The following is an 18,478-nucleotide window of genomic DNA, read 5'->3' on the forward strand; positions in this document are numbered from 1 at the left end:
ATTTCCAAATTCAAAGTTTGAATTTTTTAGAAAAAAATTAGACTTTAAACTGAAAAATATCAGCATTCAATAAAAATATCATTTTAACTGAAGAAAATAAATTTGCAATAAAATATTTGAATTTTTTAAGAAGATAGTGTTTTCAGACAAGAAAGAAGAATATTCATTAAAATTTTTGAATTTATAATAATAAAAAAAATTTTTTATAAAAAAAACAGTTGAATTTTAATAAAAAAATATAAAGTTTTTTCAGGAACGTTAACTTTAAACAAATAGTGAAATTCGTTGCAAAATACTTGAATTTGTATTCAAAGAAAATGAATTTTCATACCAGAAACATGAATGTTCAACAAAAGATTTGAATTTGAAATTTAAACATTTTACTTTTTAAGAAGCGATTGCCCTTTCTATGCGCAAAAATAGTTTTTAACAAAACGTTAAACTTTAACGGCAAAATACGAATTTTTTAAACAAAATTGTTTCAAGCACTGTTTCCGAAAAATTTTAGAAATTTTTTGTTACGTTGTAAAACCTTTTTAATTATACATTTTTTTAAAAGTTCTTGAAAATCTTTCTTAACTTTTAATTTATTTTTATCTTAAGATCTTTTAAAATTCATAGAAATCTTATGATTTTTAAATCTTAAAAAATCTCAATTTTTTAATTTACTGATATATTTTTTTATTACAACTTATTTTATAATCTTTTCGCTTTGAAATATCTTTCGAAATAATTTAACGTTTTTCTAACTTTTTTTTAAAATGCAGCATAAATGAACAAAATTCCCTCAAAATCAAAGTTCTAATCGTCCCGTCTCGTACAGTCACTTCCAATCTATTTTATTCTACTCTCACTTTGTCTAGACTCTTCTACATTCTTTTATTTCACTTTCGTTTCATCTAGTCTTATTTACACTTTTTTACTCTACTCCCATTTCGTCCAGGCACCTTTACTTTCTTTTTTTCTACTCTCGTTTTGTGTAGTCTATTCTACTCTCTTTTACTGTACTCTCATCTCGTCCCGTCTCTTCTATACTATTCTACACTACTCTCGTTTTTATTAGTTTCTTCTACTCGCTTATACTCTGCTCTCATTTCATCTAGTCTCTTGTACACAATTTTACCTTACTCTTGTTTCGTCTAGTACCTTTTACTATCTTCTACTGTAGTCTCATCTCGTCATGTCTCTTCTTCATTTTTCTACTCTACTCTCGTTTCGTCTAGTCTCTTCTACTCGCTCATACTCTTCTCTTATTTCGTCTAGTCTCCTCTGCACTTTTTTCTCTACTCCCATCTCTTCTCTTCTACTCTACTCTTGCCTGATCTAGTCTCTTTTACACTCTTCTACTCTACTCTCGTTTCGTCTAGTCTCTTCTACTCGCTCATACTTCACTCTCATTTCGTCTAGTCTCTTCTACACTTTTTACTCTACTCAAGTTTTCTCTATTCCCTTTTACTTTCTTCTTCTCTACTCTCATTTCGTCTAGTCTGTTCTGCACTCTTCTAGTCTACTCTCATTTCTGCTACTCTCCTCTATTCTACCCTCATCTTGTCTGCATCTCTTGAAAATTTATTGTTGAATTTTAATTCAAAAAAATAGGGGTAGGGGGCGTGGATGCATAATAAGCCACTTAAATAGGTAAATCCAATCCCACTTTTAGTGCTTTTTGTACGTTATCTGCTGATAGTGGGTGGAATGGGAACTGTTCTTCTTGGATTGACAGCAGCTCCCCTTGGAGTAGAAATCATTTCCGTTGGAGTGGAATCCATGTCCGACACAGTGGGAACCATTCCTGTTGGAGTGAGAGTCATTTCTGCAGTTTTCAAACTACAATGGTAAATTTTCTACAAAACCATTGAATTTTTAATTAGGATATATAAATTTTCAAAAATAAAATATTTTTCTTAAAATAGTGGAATTTTCAACAACAAAAATTAAAGGAATTATGAACAACAAGGTTAACATTTCATAAAATAGATATATTTTTAACTACAGAGAAAATTCTTTAACAACAACAAAATTAATTTTTTTAATTGTAGTGCAATTTTTAACAAAGTAATTTGATTTTCATTAAAAAAAACAGCATTTTTATAAAATATTTGATTTTTCAATCACATAAATAAATTTTCAACCAAAAGACCGGAATTCCTAATCAAAAATATAAAAGCAGATTTTTTAATTAAATAGGATTAACTTTGAACCAAAAAAAAACCAGGAGAAGAAATTATTTCTTGGAGTTTGTATATCGTGCCAAAAATGTTTGTAATTCTACAAAACTTCAAAAATACGTCTGCAATACAAACGTAAGATAAAATTACAAACATGGTAAAATTGTAAACGTAGAATTCAAGGTATTAATAGAATTCACAAGATTCACGGAATTCATGGAATTTTAGGAATTTTTTAAAAGGAATTTGAGGTCATATATACAATTCATACAATTCACGGAATTGATCGAATTGATAGAATTCAAGCAATTCATGAAATTCGCGGAATTAACGGAATTCACGGAATAAGCTGAATTTACAGAACTCGCGGAATTTAAGGAATTCGCGAAATTTACTTTTATCCCGGAATTAAAGGAATTCAAGGAATTCATGTAACGTCCAGAATTAATAGAATTCACGGAATCTATGGAATTAAAGCAATGTACAAAATTAATATAATTTGCGGATTTTATGGTTTACACGAAATTCATGGGATTCTATGAATTCGTTGAATTTCGTAAATTTTATGAATTTCACGAATTCCTTGAATTTCATGAATTCGTTACATTCCGTGAATTTCTTGAATTCCGTGAATTTAATGAATTCTGTGTTTTCTAAGTGGAACAAGTTTACTCTTTCGAGCTTATTTTTATCTGGTCAGGAATTTATAGAAAAACGCAAATTACTTCAACATTTTTTATAAACAGATATTACATTTTTTTCTGCTTAAAGACTTATTTATCTAAGTTAAAAATAATTTAAGCAATTCAGATGATTTTTATTATTATATTGATATATAAATAACGTACATTTTTTATTTTCAAATTTTATAAGAAAAGTTCTTTTTGTCTATCAGGATCAGGTCTTTTTTTATTTCACCCTTTAAAAGGTTAGTGATGAATGTTGATAATTCAGATTGGTAATACCAATCTGTTAAAATAATAGCGTTTGGACAGCAGTAATTGAAAATAAAAATATTAAATTTAACAATCGATAGTCATTAACCATTTAACTGAAGACCACATTTCTCAATTATAAGCGAATATCTCATACTTAATCAAATAATTTTCCTGGCATTCGATTTAATTAGCTAGTATTTCTGTGAAAGTTTTTTTGCAAGCGACACGTACTTTTATCAGAGAACTCGTGATACCAAATACTTCAGAAATTTGCGGACCGGAAAGGGGACTTTTTTCGTTGATGATTGACAACTGATCTTCTCAGAGTCATACTCATTTCCTTCATAGTGGGATGCATTTCCATCACAGTTTATATCGACGGACTGGAATATTTTTCATGTGAGTTTGCTTCTGCAAGATTAAATAGAAATGGATAAGTTTTAAAATATAAGGATTATACAGAGTTGGGAACATGCGCCTACAAAGAAGGGATTTTTAGCTTCTTTAGTATAGTCAAAACTCGTTTATTTCAACACTCGTTTATTGCAAGTCTCGTTTGTTACAGGCTAAGATAATCGTCTGTCGCAACTTCCCCAACTCCCAATACTGATGGTCATATATTTCGTATAGCCAATCACAACGCCGAAGTGCGAATGTGTTTCGATACTACCTGACGAACGCGTTTTGTGGTGAGGTGCCCTCTCGAGTTGAAATAGACGAGATGTTTACGTTTCGAAGGAGTCGCAATAAACAAAGTTTGACTGCAATTGAAATCCCCTCCTTTCCTGCTTCTCATTTTACAGTCAAAATCCCTCCTTGTATCTGATCTCATCTCAAATCCTTTTCACACCCTCACCACAGCTCTAGTCGTACTGTATATTCTCTTCAACTCTCTTCTACTCTACTCTTGTCTCGTTTATTCTTCTATCATCGTTTCGTTTGTTCTTTTCTCCTCGTCCCATCTCATCTCGTTGCATCTCTTCCCTTATCAGACGTCTCTACTCGTCCTGCTCTATTCTCTTCTACTTTCTTCTACTTTACTCTCGTCTCATCTGTTCTAATCTCGTCTCGTCTCATGTCATCTCATATCTTTCCTTATCGATTTGTGTCGTCTCTTTTACTGTAGCTCTTCTATGTGCCGTCTCTACTACTATAGACTCTTTTCTACCACTTTCGCCTCATCTCTTCTATTCTTGTCTCGTTTCCTCTGATCCCTCCTGATCGCATCTTTAATTGTACTGTTTAGTCTCTTCTACTCTCTTCTACTCTACTCTCGTCTCGTTTTTTCTTACATCCTCATCTTTTCTGTTCTTCTCTCCTTGTATAATTTCGTCTGGTTTTGCCTCTTCTCTTATTAGAGATGTCTACTTGTCCTGTCTAGTCTTTTCTACTTTCTTTCACTTTACTTTCGTCTCGTCTGTTCTACTCTTTTCTTGTCATATGTTATCTCGTATCTTCCCTTATCGACTAGTGTCGTCTCTTTTACTGTAGCTCTTTTATCCCATGTTCGCCTTATCTCCTCCACTCTCATCTCGTATCCGCTTATCCTTACTAACCATACCACTACTTATCCCATCTAATCTCTTCAACTATCTTCTACTCCACTCTCGTCTCGCCTGTTCTACTATCGCCTCGCCTTATATAATTCCATCTATTCTCTTATCGATTTGTGTCGTCTCTTCTACTCTAGTTTCTTCTCTACCACTGTCGCCTGGTCTCTTCCACTCTTATCTCGTTTCCTCAGATCCCTCCTGACCACATCTCTAATTGTTCGGTTTAGTCTTTGATACTCTCTTCTGCTCTACTCGCGTTTCGTCTGTTCTACTCTCGTCTTGTCTTATGTCGTCTCGTCTCTTCCTTTTATTGACTTGTGTCGTCTCTTCCACTATAGTCTTTTTTCTCCCACTTTCGCCTTGTCTCCTCCAAATACCTCTCGTTTTCTCTTATCCCTTTTGACCACATCTCTATTCGTCACGTCTAATCTCTTCTACTTTCTCCTACTCTACTATCGTCTTGTCTGTTATACTCTCACCTCACATCACCGCACCTTACCTTACCTCATCTCATCTTGTTTCTTTTCATATCGACTTGTGTCAACTATTCTACTCTAATCGCTTCTCTCTTATTTTCTCCTTGCCTCCTCAAATTTAATCTCATTCTCTTATCCTTCAGACCTTATCTCTATTTGTCCCGTCTAGTATTTTCCACTCTCTTCTACTCTACTACTGTCCCGCCTGTTCAACTCTCGTCTTGTCTAATGTCGTCTCGTCTCTTCTCTCCTACTTTTGCCTTGTGTCCTCCACTTTAATCTCGTTACCTATAATCCTTTCTGATCACATCTCTATTCACCCCGTCTGGTCTTTTCTAAATTCTTCTACTTTAATTCCTTCTGCTTTACGTCTTCTCTGTTCTACTCTCACCTCACCTTACCTTATCTCTTTTCTTATAAACTGTGTCGTCTCTTATAATCTAGTCCCCTTTCTCCCTTTTCGCCTTCTCTTTTTCACTCACAGCTCATTTTCTCTCCTCACCCGTCTCGACTTGTCTACATTATGATTGACCTACTAATATTTTATTTATTTTCACCCCTTTTTTGGTCCCTATGTTTAGACTTGACCGTGTGATAAAAGTGGTTAAACCTATGGACTTTTTGAAAGCTTAGACTTGGCCTTAAGTTTGTTATAGAAAAATTATCACAGGCCTATACTAGCTTTCCTATAATATTCTTTTTGCAAGGGTCCAACCTACAAGAGATCAATTATTAGTGAGCAATTGCTTAAATATTTTTGAATCTTTTTTATATTATAAAACTGATTTATATGCTTCAAACGGGAAATAACCTAGAAAAAACGTGCTAAATAAAAAAAATAACTTTCATTATGGTACACTTTTTTGGAAATATTGTTTAAAAATATTTTTAATATTGTTATGAAAACTGTTTATTATTAAAAATTTCTGTTATCAATTTTAATTTTCAATAGAGTTACCTCGATGATTCGCATGTTCTTTACCCTTTCCAAAATTGGCTACTGTCGTTTTTCCCATAAATTTATTTGTTACTTTTTATTATATTTTGTTTTTATTGATTTATATAATTTAGGCGAAAAATTTTCTGAAATAAAATTTTATTTCAGATTATTGTGCTATTTCTTCAAAAAGCTTTTTTTAATTTCTAATATATTTTTATATAACAAGTGTTTATAATAAAACTTCTAGATCTTTTTCGTTCGAAAAAATTTTGCCTTCAAAATTTTTTCCGTCTTATGTGTCGTTTTTCCTCAATTGTAATCTTTTCTTTTTAATCTTGTTTTTAATGAATATAATAATAACACGTGTCTTATCAAAAAAATATTTATAACAAATGTGTAGCTCTGTTTTGAAAGAGAAACTTTAACCAATTTTTTTTCATAGCTTGTGCCGTTTGTCCAAAAACTTAATTTCTTTATTTTACATTTCATTTTGCACGAATAAAAGAAAAACTGAGTGTTCTATAAAAAGGTGGTTTATGATTAATTTTTAAACGTTTTTAAAGTTCCTAAAATTGTGTATTTTTTTTTTAAATCTTGCATGGTTTGACCGAAAACTGGAATTTTTTATTTTTCGTTATTTTTGATTCTATCAGAATTTGAATTTTCGATTCTTCAGCAATAATTTCGCTTTTAAAAAAACAAAATAAACTTTTCACAAAAATATAAATTCACACATAAGAAATATATTTTTGTTCCAAAGAGAACTAAAAAAGTTCAGAAAATCTATTTAAAAAAAAAGAGATTCATCGTTCTATAATTAGATTTTCTGTTAAAAGGATGCATTAACAAGAAAATTCATAAATATTCGACGAACTATAAAATGATTCAATTTTTCGTTAGAAAAAAAAAAATTTCACCAAAAAAATTCACTTTTTAACAAAATATTTTTATTTTCAATCTATAACATGAATACCTAACAAAGTGGCCCAATTTTAAACCAAGTTGAACAGCTTAAAACGCAAAATATTCTGCTCTTAATATTTCAAAAAAAAAATAAATAAAATACGCTGTTCTTGATATTTTGCTACCATGGCATAATTTATAAAAAATTTTATCTTCAAAGATATAAGAAAAATTAAATTATGGTAGAAACTTATTTAGAAGAATTTCAAAAAAATTTAATATGCTTGAAAGATTTCCCGGAAAATTTTAAATAGTTTAGGTTTAATTTAAAAAAAAATAATTTTAAGTTTTGAAAATATCAAAATGTGCGAAAAAACGTGAAACACTTTGAGACAATTTTTTTGATTTTTGAGGATTCAAACTATTTTAGGTTAACTAAACTTTGGAGACTGTCCAGAGAATGAAAAAATTATTCTTAAGATTCATGGGGAAACTTTTAATGATTTTTTTCCTAATGAATTCTATGAGCAAATTAAAAAAGGTTACAAAACATTTTCAATTGTTTCCTAAAATTTTGAAAAAGTTTGTAAAAGAGTTTAAACTAACATGTGGCCTTATTGTATCATCTTAGAACAAATTTGAGTAAAATTTTTATTCTGAAAAACAAATTTTCAGAGAATATTTAAAAATATTTTTAAATACTTTCACAGAGTTCCAAAGATTTCCAAAATTGTCAAAGAAGCATTGGAATGATTTTAAGACATTTCGAAACATTTTCTTAAATTTCAAAAAAGAGTACTTTATTTCTTTCAAACTTCTAAAAGTCCTAAATATCTTTTTAAGAAGCTCGATATTTTTCAATATTTATAAAATCATGTAGAATACATTTTTTTTAATCTTCTAGATTTTTTTTTGACACACCCGAAATATTGAAAAATCTTTTGTAATTTTCTAAGCATTCCCAGGAAAATTTGGAATACTTTAAGGCTACTTTTTTAGAATTTGAACAATTTTTCCAAGTTTTAAGAATAATTGAAGTCAGTTGCAAATACTTTTAAGACTTTAAGAGGTTCTGAATAGATAAATTTTTTTTTTAATTTGAAAGAATTTCCGAAAAAAGAAATATTTCGTATTTCTTCCAAGCTTCTAAATGTCCTAAATATCCTGGGAAAAATTGCAAAATTTGTAATGCAATTTTTTTACATTTTGAATTATTTTTCTGAATTTTAAGAACAATTCAAGTCACCTAAAATATTTAAAAGAATTTAAGAGGTATTAATTAGATTCAAAATATTTTAAAACTTGGAAGCATTTCTGAAAATTTATCAAATATTTTCAATTTCATGCAAACATCTAAAAATCCTCAATATCTTTTAAAAGGCTCAAGTTTTTTCTAATATTTGTGAAAATATTCTCAAAAGAAAATTTATATTTAATCTTCTGGATTGTTTTTGATAAATCCGAAATATTCAAAAATCTATTCTTCTTTAATTGAATTCTTAGGAAAATTTGAAAGTTTTTAATGTCATTTTTCACATTTTAAATTATTTTTCAAAATCCTAAGAAAAATTGTAGCTTGCTAAGAATATTTAATAGTATTTGGTAGGTTTTGAATAGATTAAAAATATTTAAAAAATTGAAAGCATTTTCGAGAACAAAAATATTTTGTATTTTTCCGAAACTACTGAAAGTTCTTAATATGTTTTCAAATTAATTTTCAACCTAGAATTATTTTTGAAAAAAAAATTAATTTCAAAAAATTTCAAAGTAATTTTCAAGCTTTTTAAGAACTTTTAAATATATTTTTTTAATTATTACAATTTTTTGCAACAATTTTGAGAAGCTCTAAAAATATATTAAAAAATGCCATGAAAACCTCCAGATTATTATTTATTTTTAAATTTTCGAATTATGTTAGAATGTGTAGCTTCTAAATTATTTTTATTGAACCTTCACAAATCTAAATTTTGTTTACAATTTTTTGAAATATATTACAGTTAGAAAATGTTTTTTTTGTCTTATTAAAAATTCTAAATATCTCCTCAGCTAATTCGAATTTTTTTCTAACAAATTTTTGATCTTGCAAAATAAAAGAAAATCCTTACAATGTTCTAGATTCTTTTCTGAAATCTCAGAAAGTCATTTTAAATGCTTGAAGATATTTTAAAATATCTTCTTAGGTTTTTTCAGTTGAAGTCAATTTACATTTTCCCTGGAATCAAAAAAACTATTTTTTGATCCAAATCCCCTTCAAGATCATTGAAAAGCCTAACTTTTATCAATCCTTAAAAATACACATATTGTTTAAAAATTTTCGACATATTTTCTAATTATTTAGAATTTTTTCACTTAAAATTTCTTTTGAGATAAAATCAAATCCCGTATCATCTTTTCTAGTCTCTTCTACTATTTTCTTCTCTAGTCTTGTCTTGTCTAGCCACCTATACTTTTCCTACTGTGCTGACGTTATGTCTAGACAGTTCTACTGTTTTTACTCCACTCTTGTCTCGTCTCTTCTGCTCTCTTTTTCTCTACTCTCGCATTTTCTATTCCCGTCTACTCTTTTCTACCATCCTCTCCTACCGTCTCTTCTACGCTCTTCTTCTCTACCCTCGCCTTTTCTAGTTCCTCCTACTATTTTCTACTTTACTTTCGTCTGGTCCAGTCTCTTATGCTCACCTCTTTACTCTCTTCTTCCTTGTACTCGCCTTTTCTAGTACCTTCTACTGTTTTCTACTCTACTCTCGTCTCGTCGTGTCTTCTGCTCTCTTTTTCTCGACTATTGTCTTCCTTAGACCCTTACACTCTTTTCTACTCCACTATCGTCTCTTCAAGTCCCTTCTACTATTTTCTACTCTACTCTCGTCTTGACGAATCCCTTCTACTCTTTTCTATTATATTCTTATCTAGTCCTTTCTACTTTTTCTTCTCTACTATCGTCTTGTCTAGTCAGTTCTACTCTTTCCTTCTGTACTCTCGTCTCGTTTAGTCTCTTCTACTTCTTCTCTACTCTCGTCTGGCCTAGTCCCTACTACTCATTTCTACTCCACTCTTATCTTGTCTAGTCCCTTCTAATATTTTCTACTCTTATCTCATATTATCTAGGTTCTTCTACTCTTTTCTACTCTACTTCCGTCTTGTCTAGTCCCTTCTAATCTTTTCTTATATACTCTCGTGTCGTCGTGTCTTTCCTGCTCAAAATAAGCCACCTTAAAGTACTTTCAGTACCTCACCTGCTGAGATTAGGAGGAATGGAGACGGTTCTGTGTCAACTGAAAACAATTGCCCCTGGAGTGGGAATCATGCCCATCGGAGTGTGATACATGTCCGTCACAGTGGGAACCATTCCCGTTGGAGTGAGAGACATTCCCGATGGTTTAGGATATTTTCCAGGCGCTGAAAATATACATTCTCAGTTCAAAAAATTAGGTTTAAAAAAAAAAATGGTAGATTTTCATTCAAAGAAAAGAGTTTTTTTAACGAAAAAGATGAATTTTTATACTAAAAGAGAAAACTTTCCATTAATAAAAATTGTTCGTATACTTTTTCTAAACCAATTTGTACAATTTTGAACCTAAAAAGGTAAATTTTCTGGAACACTATTGAATTTTTAACCAGAAAATATAATTTTTCAACAAACAAGATGTTTTCAAGATAACACTGGAATTTTTCATAAACAAAAATGAAAGGCATTATTAAGAAAAAGGTTAAAATTGGATAAAACAAGTATATACATTTTTAACCATAAAGATGAATCTTGAATCAAAAATAACTTTTTTTTTAAATCAGATAAACTTTCGAAAAAGTAATTCAATGTTCAATAAAAAATAATATTTTTACAAAACAGTTAAATTAAAAAAATTAATAAATTTTCGATAAAAAACATCAATTCTGAACCAAAAATATAATAGTGGACATTCCGATTATGAATAATTAACTTTAAACCAAAAAAAGTACAGGAGAAGAAATTATATTTGACAGTTTATACTTAGTGCCAAAAATTATATATAATATTTCACTATGCTTAATTTTTCACTAATTTATGAATTTTTTAACAAGCAATTCTTTGAAAAAAGGGGAAGAGAGGCAAACGGGGGAAACAGTGTGGAGTCCAATAATTTAGTATTCTGCAAGAACTTTTTCAAAATTTAAATTGTTCCAAAAGTGCAAATAACTAAAAATTGTGAGTTGAAGATCTGGGCGCACCGGATCGCACACCAGGTAGCTTAGCACGTATTTTACGAGATTTAAAGAAAATTTAAACTGGGTCACGCATCATGTAGTTTAGCACGTATTCTGCACAGGACCTTTTGAAAATTAAAATGTTGCCAACTGCTAAAATAACTACCGGTGATGAGCCGGCGATCTGGGTGAACGGGATTGCGGACCGGGTAGTTTAGCGCGTATTCTACAAGAACTTTTTCAAAATTTAAATGGTTCCAAAAGAGCAAATAACTAAAAATTGTGAGTTGAAGATCCGTGCGCACCGGATCGCACACCAGGTAGCTTAGCACGTATTTTACGAGATTTGAAAAAAAATTTAAACTGGGTCACGCATCAGGTAGTTTAGCACGTATTCTACCAGAACTTTTTAAGAATTAAAATTTTTCAAACTGACAAAATAACTACCAATGATGAGCCGGCGATCTGGGTGAATGGGATTGCGGACCGGGTAGCTTAGCACGTATTCTACAAGAACTTTTTCAAAATTTAAATTGTTCCAAAAGAGCAAATAACTAAAAATTGTAAGTTGAAGATCCGGGCGCACCGGATCGCACACCAGGTAGCTTAGCACGTATTTCACGAGATTTGAAAAAAATTCAAACTGGGTCACGCATCAGTTAGTTCAGCACGTATTCTACAAGAACTTTTTAAGAATTAAAATTTTTCAAACTGACAAAATAACTACCAATGATGAGCCGGCGATCTGGGTGAATGGGATTGCGGACCGGGTAGCTTAGCACGTATTCTACAAGAACTTTTTCAAAATTTAAATTGTTCCAAAAGTGCAAATAACTAAAAATTGTGAGTTGAAGATCCGGGCGCACCGGATCGCACACCAGGTAGCTTAGCACGTATTTTACGAGATTTAAAGAAAATTTAAACTAGGTCACGCATCAGTTAGTTTAGCACGTATTCTACTAGAACCTTTTAAGAATTAAAATATTGCGATCTGCCAAAATAACTACCAATGATGAGCCGGCGTTCTGGGTGAAATGTTTTGTGGACCGGGTGGCTTAGCACGTATTTTAAAAGAACTTTTTCAAAATTTAAATTGTTCCAAAAGTGCAAAATTCCAAAAGGCGCAGCTGCCTGCGTTTTATACCTAACTAAGGACTTATAAAGGTCACCATATATTAAAATATTACTGTCTTTCTTTTCAAATATCTTTTCATAGCATTAATAAACCAATATCAATTTAATTGATGTATTAGTTTCCAGGTATAGCAAAGTTTTACCTAAAAAATTGTACCTGGGTATCCGGGTACCCGAATAGTTGTTAGTATAGAATTTTGTTGGTTGTGACACAAGGTGTAAATTGTTCCAAAGTCGCAAATAAATAAAAATCTGAAGTTGGAGATCCAGATGCACCAGATCGTGCACCAGGTAGCTTCACACGTATTCTACAAGATCTTTTGCAAAATTTAAATAATTTCAACAGCCAAAACAACTAAAAATTGTGAGTCGACGATCCAGGTGCACCTGAGCAAAAACCAGGTACTTTATTACGTATTCAAAGAGAACTTTTTAAAAATGTAAATTTTGTGAATAACGGAAACATTTCCAAATGGTGAGTCGACGACCCTGGTGCACCGGATCATGCACCAGGTAGCTTAATGCGTGTTCTACAAAACCTTTTTTAAAATTTAAATACTGCTAACTGCCATACTAACTAAAAATGGTAAATTGTGCACCGTATCGAGCACCCGGTAGTTTAATTCGTATTCTCCAAGAACTTTTGTCAAATTAAAAATTTTTTAATAATAAAAACAATTGAAAATGGTGAGTTGACGTCCCGGGGGCACCGGGTCGCGCACAAGATACTTTTCGTACGTATTATGTAAGCACTTTCAAAGAATTTAAATTATGTCATCTCTGAAAATAAACACTAATCGTGAGTCGACGACCCGTTGCACCGAATTGTGCACCAGGTCATTCAAAACGATTTTTGCCAGAACTTTTTTGGAATTTAAATTTTGTCAATAAGAAAAAAAAATTCCAAACAGTAATTCTATGATTGGGTTGTACCGGATCGCGCATCAGTTACTTTAGCACGTTTTCTATGAGAACTTAAAAAAAATTAATTTGGTCAATAGCCAAAGTAATTTCAAATGGTGAGTAAACAAGCCGGGTACGTTGGATCGTGCAGCGGGTCGTTCTAAATTATATTCACGTAGTTATTTCGTGTTTCTTTCTGGTATTTATACCATCTGCTAGTTGTTTTAGTTGATGGAACAATTTAAATTTTAAACAAGTTTTTGTAGAATACGTGCTAGACTACCTGGTGCGCAACGCAATGTACCCGGGTCGTCGACTCTTCATTTGGAATTGTTTTCATTGTTCACAAAATATAAAGCTTTAAAAATTCATGTAGAAGACGTATTCAACTACATGGTGCTCGATCTGTTGCACGCGGATGGTCAAGTCATCATTGTTAGTTATTTTCGCATTTGGCACAATTTACATTCTTTAAAAGTTCTTGTAGAATACGTGCTAGACTAGCTGCTGCGCGGTCTGGTTCACCCGGTCGACGGCGCATAATTAATAGTTATTTTGGCAGTTGTCAACATTTAAACTACTATAAAGATCTCGTAGAATGCGCACTAAACTACCTAGTGCGTGACCCGGTTCATCCCAGTCGCCGACTCACCATTTGGAGTTGGTTTGGTTATTCACCAAATTAAAATTTTTTAAACGTTCTCGTAGAATACGTAATAAAGTACCTGGTGCTTGATACAGTGCATCCGGATCGTCGGCTCATCATTTGTAGTTATTTTAGAAGTTGGCACAATTTATATTCCTAAAAAGTTATTGTAGAATACAAGCTAAACTACCAGTTGCGTGACGCAGTGCACCCACGTCGTCGACTTACCATTTGGGATTGTTTTCGCTATTTACAAAATTTGAATATTTGAAAAGTTCTCGTAAAATATATAATAAAGTTTCTGGTGCTCGATCGGTTGCACCCGTATCTTTGACTCATAATTTTTAGTTATTTGGGCTGTTGAAACAAATCAAAATTTGAAAAAGTCCTTTCAGAATACCTGCTAAGCTACCTGGTGCTCGATCCGGTGCATCCGGATCTTCGACTCACAATTTTTTATTATTTGGGTTGCTTTAACAATTTACATTTTGAAAAAGTTCTTTTAAAATACGTGCTGAGCTACCTGGTGCGTGACCCGGTGCATCCGGGTCGTCGACTTACCATTTATATACGTGTAGACAATTGGCAAACCTAAGGTTTTCATTTTAAACGTAGGCTAATCTTCTTTATGTATTTTTTCTCGCTGAAACCGAATGTGCAACCCGTTTAACCCTTTCACCTTTACCCTTTAATCTAGTAAGCCTGTAACCTGTAAGCCTGTAAGCCTGTAGTTTTCGTCTCTGCTTCTTGCCACTGTCAAACCTCTCTCTTTTAATGCATCCAACAGAAATCTGCCATCATCATTGTATTCCATCTACCTTGGTAACTTCTTTCCAGTTCCTTGATATCTTAGCGGAAGCTTTCTCTTTGTTTCTCACTGTAATCTTCAAGATTTGCTTGAAAGTTTTCCAGATGGCAATCAATAAAATGTACCTTGTAACTAATTCAGTAACCCACTTTTTTTAGTTTTTCAGCAATTCAGACACCAATTGCTTGTAGTTGTTACTCTTGTGATTGCCTTAGAAATTCTCAACCACATTCTTGAAGCTTAGCGATGCATCTCGTTTCTAGAAGTTCGTTGTGGCAATAAATGTTTCATCTCTCAACATCTTACGAATCTGGGGTCGATCAAAGACTCCTTCTTTCAATTTCGCGTTCGATAAAGCTGCGAATCTTTTGAATAAATAAGCAAAACATTTTCCTTCCTTATCCAAAGCTTTTACGAACTGTTTCATCAAAGCGAGTTTAATGTGCAAAGGAGAAAGTAGAATTTCAGTCGGTTTAACCAAAGTTTGTTTATAACATTTTTTGGTTCTGTTTCTAGACGTTCTCGAGCTGGCCAGTCTATCTCAACGTAATGATTCTGGCGATCCCCGCTATCCTACAAGCAAAGAAATCTTGGCAATTTCGTAAAACCAGATTACTGAACTATAATCATTGTTCAGATCTTGTGAACGCCGCAAATCTAACATTTGTGTTCTTCATATTTATTCTTACCAAAATCATTCATACGACCATGAACATTGCTGCAGTATACCAAGCCGTCTTCTTCTGTAAAGTATTTTCAGAATGACTCATCCTTTCTGACGGTTGCTTCATATAGCATATTTCTTTCTTACATTCATGAAGCTAGCAAGTCATCCCCGTCTTTCTGCAGCCCTAGTTCTTTAATTAAATCATTCAGTTCTTCTTGGTTGAATAGGAGCGACATATCATCTTTTTCCTTCTTCACAACATATTCTTCCTGATCAGTGTCATCGTTGCTCTTTCTGCTCTCTTAATTGATATCTTCATCAGTTGCTTCATTAATCTCCACAACAGCAACAAATACATCAAGGGCTACTTCATCATCTTTCTTATTACTTATCTCAGACATGGAAGCTTTGGTTATGCTGAAAACGATTGCATATTGCATTTTTTGAAAATTCCTGGAATTGAATCCTACTGCGTCAGTTAAATGAAAATGACAATCGTCTTTGCTCTTGGTCTCTCACCAAACAGTTGGTGTAACAAAATTCATTTTCGCAGCATGCTCATTATGTCGGTTGAACATTTATCGGCAAACACAGTAGATCTTTTTGGACAACCAAAAAATGGTTTCCTTGGATCACCTAACTGTGTTAACACAGTCCAATGTGTCCAAGTGCCCTCTTTCCAGCTCACCCTTTTGTGTCCAGCTGTCACTATTGTTGCCCAGAGTCCACTGTGTCCACGTGCCCCCTTTCCAGGTCACCCTTTTGTGTCCTGCTGTCACTATTGTTGCCCAGAGTCCACTGTGTCCACGTGCCCCCTTTCCAGGTTGCCCTTTTGTGTCCAGCTGTCACTATTGTTGCCCAGAGTCCACTGTGTCCACGTGCCCCCTTTCCAGCTCGCCCTTTTATGTCCAGCTGTCACTATTGTTGCATTGTTTTCTAATGGAGTGATCAATTCCAGTGCAACAACTTGGATTGTTCTCGTGAATATGAGTACTCAAAGAAATAGTGTAACATAAATAGATATGACAGAAATAAAAGTGGAATGATGCTCATAGGACGGAACGAAATTTTGTTATAAAAAATGCAAAGTGGCTCAAATCTAAGGTTGTTTTCGCCTGTTTTTCGCTATTTTTTTCCAAGCCAATATCAGATTCGTAATCAGCGAATCCGAAACCTCTAAGTGATCCTACATTTCATAAATAAAATCATGAAAATTTACTTCAACTAAAATTTTTTCGATGACCGTCCCACTAGTAAAAGTTGGCAAAACGGGGTTTTCGTTTGGAATCAATTTGTTATTAAACAAACAAAAAATATTAGCTTTTTAAACAAAGTGTGTTGTTTAAAGTCATCGCTTAAATATTGAGAATACACCATACAAATTTTAAGCATTTTTATCAACAAACATCAGATTAATCGCGAGTTGTGTTTTACAAAACATCGATTTTTGATCGGAAAAATTTATAAATTTTTATTGTTTATCTTAAGTAATAATTATCAAATCAAAAAGTTTAATGAGAAAAATTTGTCGGCCGCGTCAAACTAAATACGAATGTATATGTTGTTTTACGTTTCGACCACTTTTTTTTTATCGATAGATTTTCCCGACTTGACAATACTTCTACGCGGTTTCGAGCGCTTGTCGAGTTGTTGCATCCGTCATCTCAATTAAAAGGACTTAAATAGAAAAAAACGAAGTTTTTGTTAACGGATGCCTAATTAATGCATTTGTTTATTAAATTTCTTTGAAAAATAAATAAAATTGTTTAAATAGTTATTTACGTTTCTAAAATTATCATAAAGTTCCTATTCAAAAAGACTGCCATTTAAAGTAAAAAAAATCATAAAATTTATCAAAAAATTATTAATTTCTTAAATTATCATGAGGTTTGTAACTTAAACAAATTTAAATTGAAAAAAGCGAATTTTTCTGACAATAAATGCCTGCATAATGCATTTGTTTATTAAATTTGTTTAGAATATTAACAAGAATAGTGTGAAGAGAATTTTTTCTTTATGAAAATATTGTTTCTATTCAAATTTCTGGCAATATAACTTGAGAAAACGTTAATGTATTGCAAATTATAGAAAACACATTCTCAACAAATAAGTTAAATAAAATTTGTTTGTTCTTTATTGAATCATGATGAAATATCTTTATATAATCTTAATCTATGAAAGTTGGATGAGTACAAGAATTTTCATATTATTGACGAGCACAGGGAACGTCAAATAAAAAAAAATTGATTTTTTGTCATATTTATTTATTTATAAAAAATTGAAAAGCTCAATTAAAAATTAGGATCGAACGCCTTAAAATAGGAACGATCAGCTCAGCCGTCAGGTATCATACGACATAGTATTAACTCGAAAAAAATATAATTTCTTCTATTTCTTCAAAACATCTTCTCATCGTATATGATAAATTAATTTGGAGCGTTATTAATCATTTCATAAAAAAATGCACAGAAATTGTAATAGTTATTAAATATTTTTATTTCTTAATTCTTATATTATTAAGATTTTGACATATATTAGAATTTTAAAATATTGTTAATAATTATTTTTTTAAATAGGTGTTAATTCTCAAATAAATGCCGACAATGTCTATCTGTTCATATAAAGTTTCTATAAAATAGAAATAGAATAAATTAATAAATAAAATAAAAAGGAATATTTTAATTTCAGTTATTAACTAGTTTTATTTATTCTAGAATTTTGAACTATATAATATAAAGTTATTAATTTTAAAACAAAAATCTTTTTTGAAAGTGATAACAGTTTTATTGTTAACTCCGCTAAAAATTTAAAATAGGCATAATTGATTTCTAATAATTATAATAATGATGAACGTAACTTTAGTCAATTTTGCAAGTTTTCTTTTTCTTTTACGATCTGCAGTCTAAATAGAATAGAAGATTAGAATTTTTATCAAACAAATTTTTTTCACACTTATATAATTGTATAAAAGCCTTTCCGATTGTATTCTGCAATTGACACATTTAGCGTTGAGCTTGATTCAAATCTTATCGCTTAATTGAAGTTCTCTTAGAAATGGAGGCGCTGTATGTTTTAATTAGTTGCCCAATATGCACAAGACCATGAACAATCCAAAAACGCACTTAAGACGTCAGGACGTCCAATGTCCAATAGACATCTT

The sequence above is a fragment of the Belonocnema kinseyi genome, chromosome 9 (genome assembly GCF_010883055.1).
Source record: "Belonocnema kinseyi isolate 2016_QV_RU_SX_M_011 chromosome 9, B_treatae_v1, whole genome shotgun sequence".
Lineage (NCBI taxonomy): Eukaryota > Metazoa > Arthropoda > Insecta > Hymenoptera > Cynipidae > Belonocnema > Belonocnema kinseyi.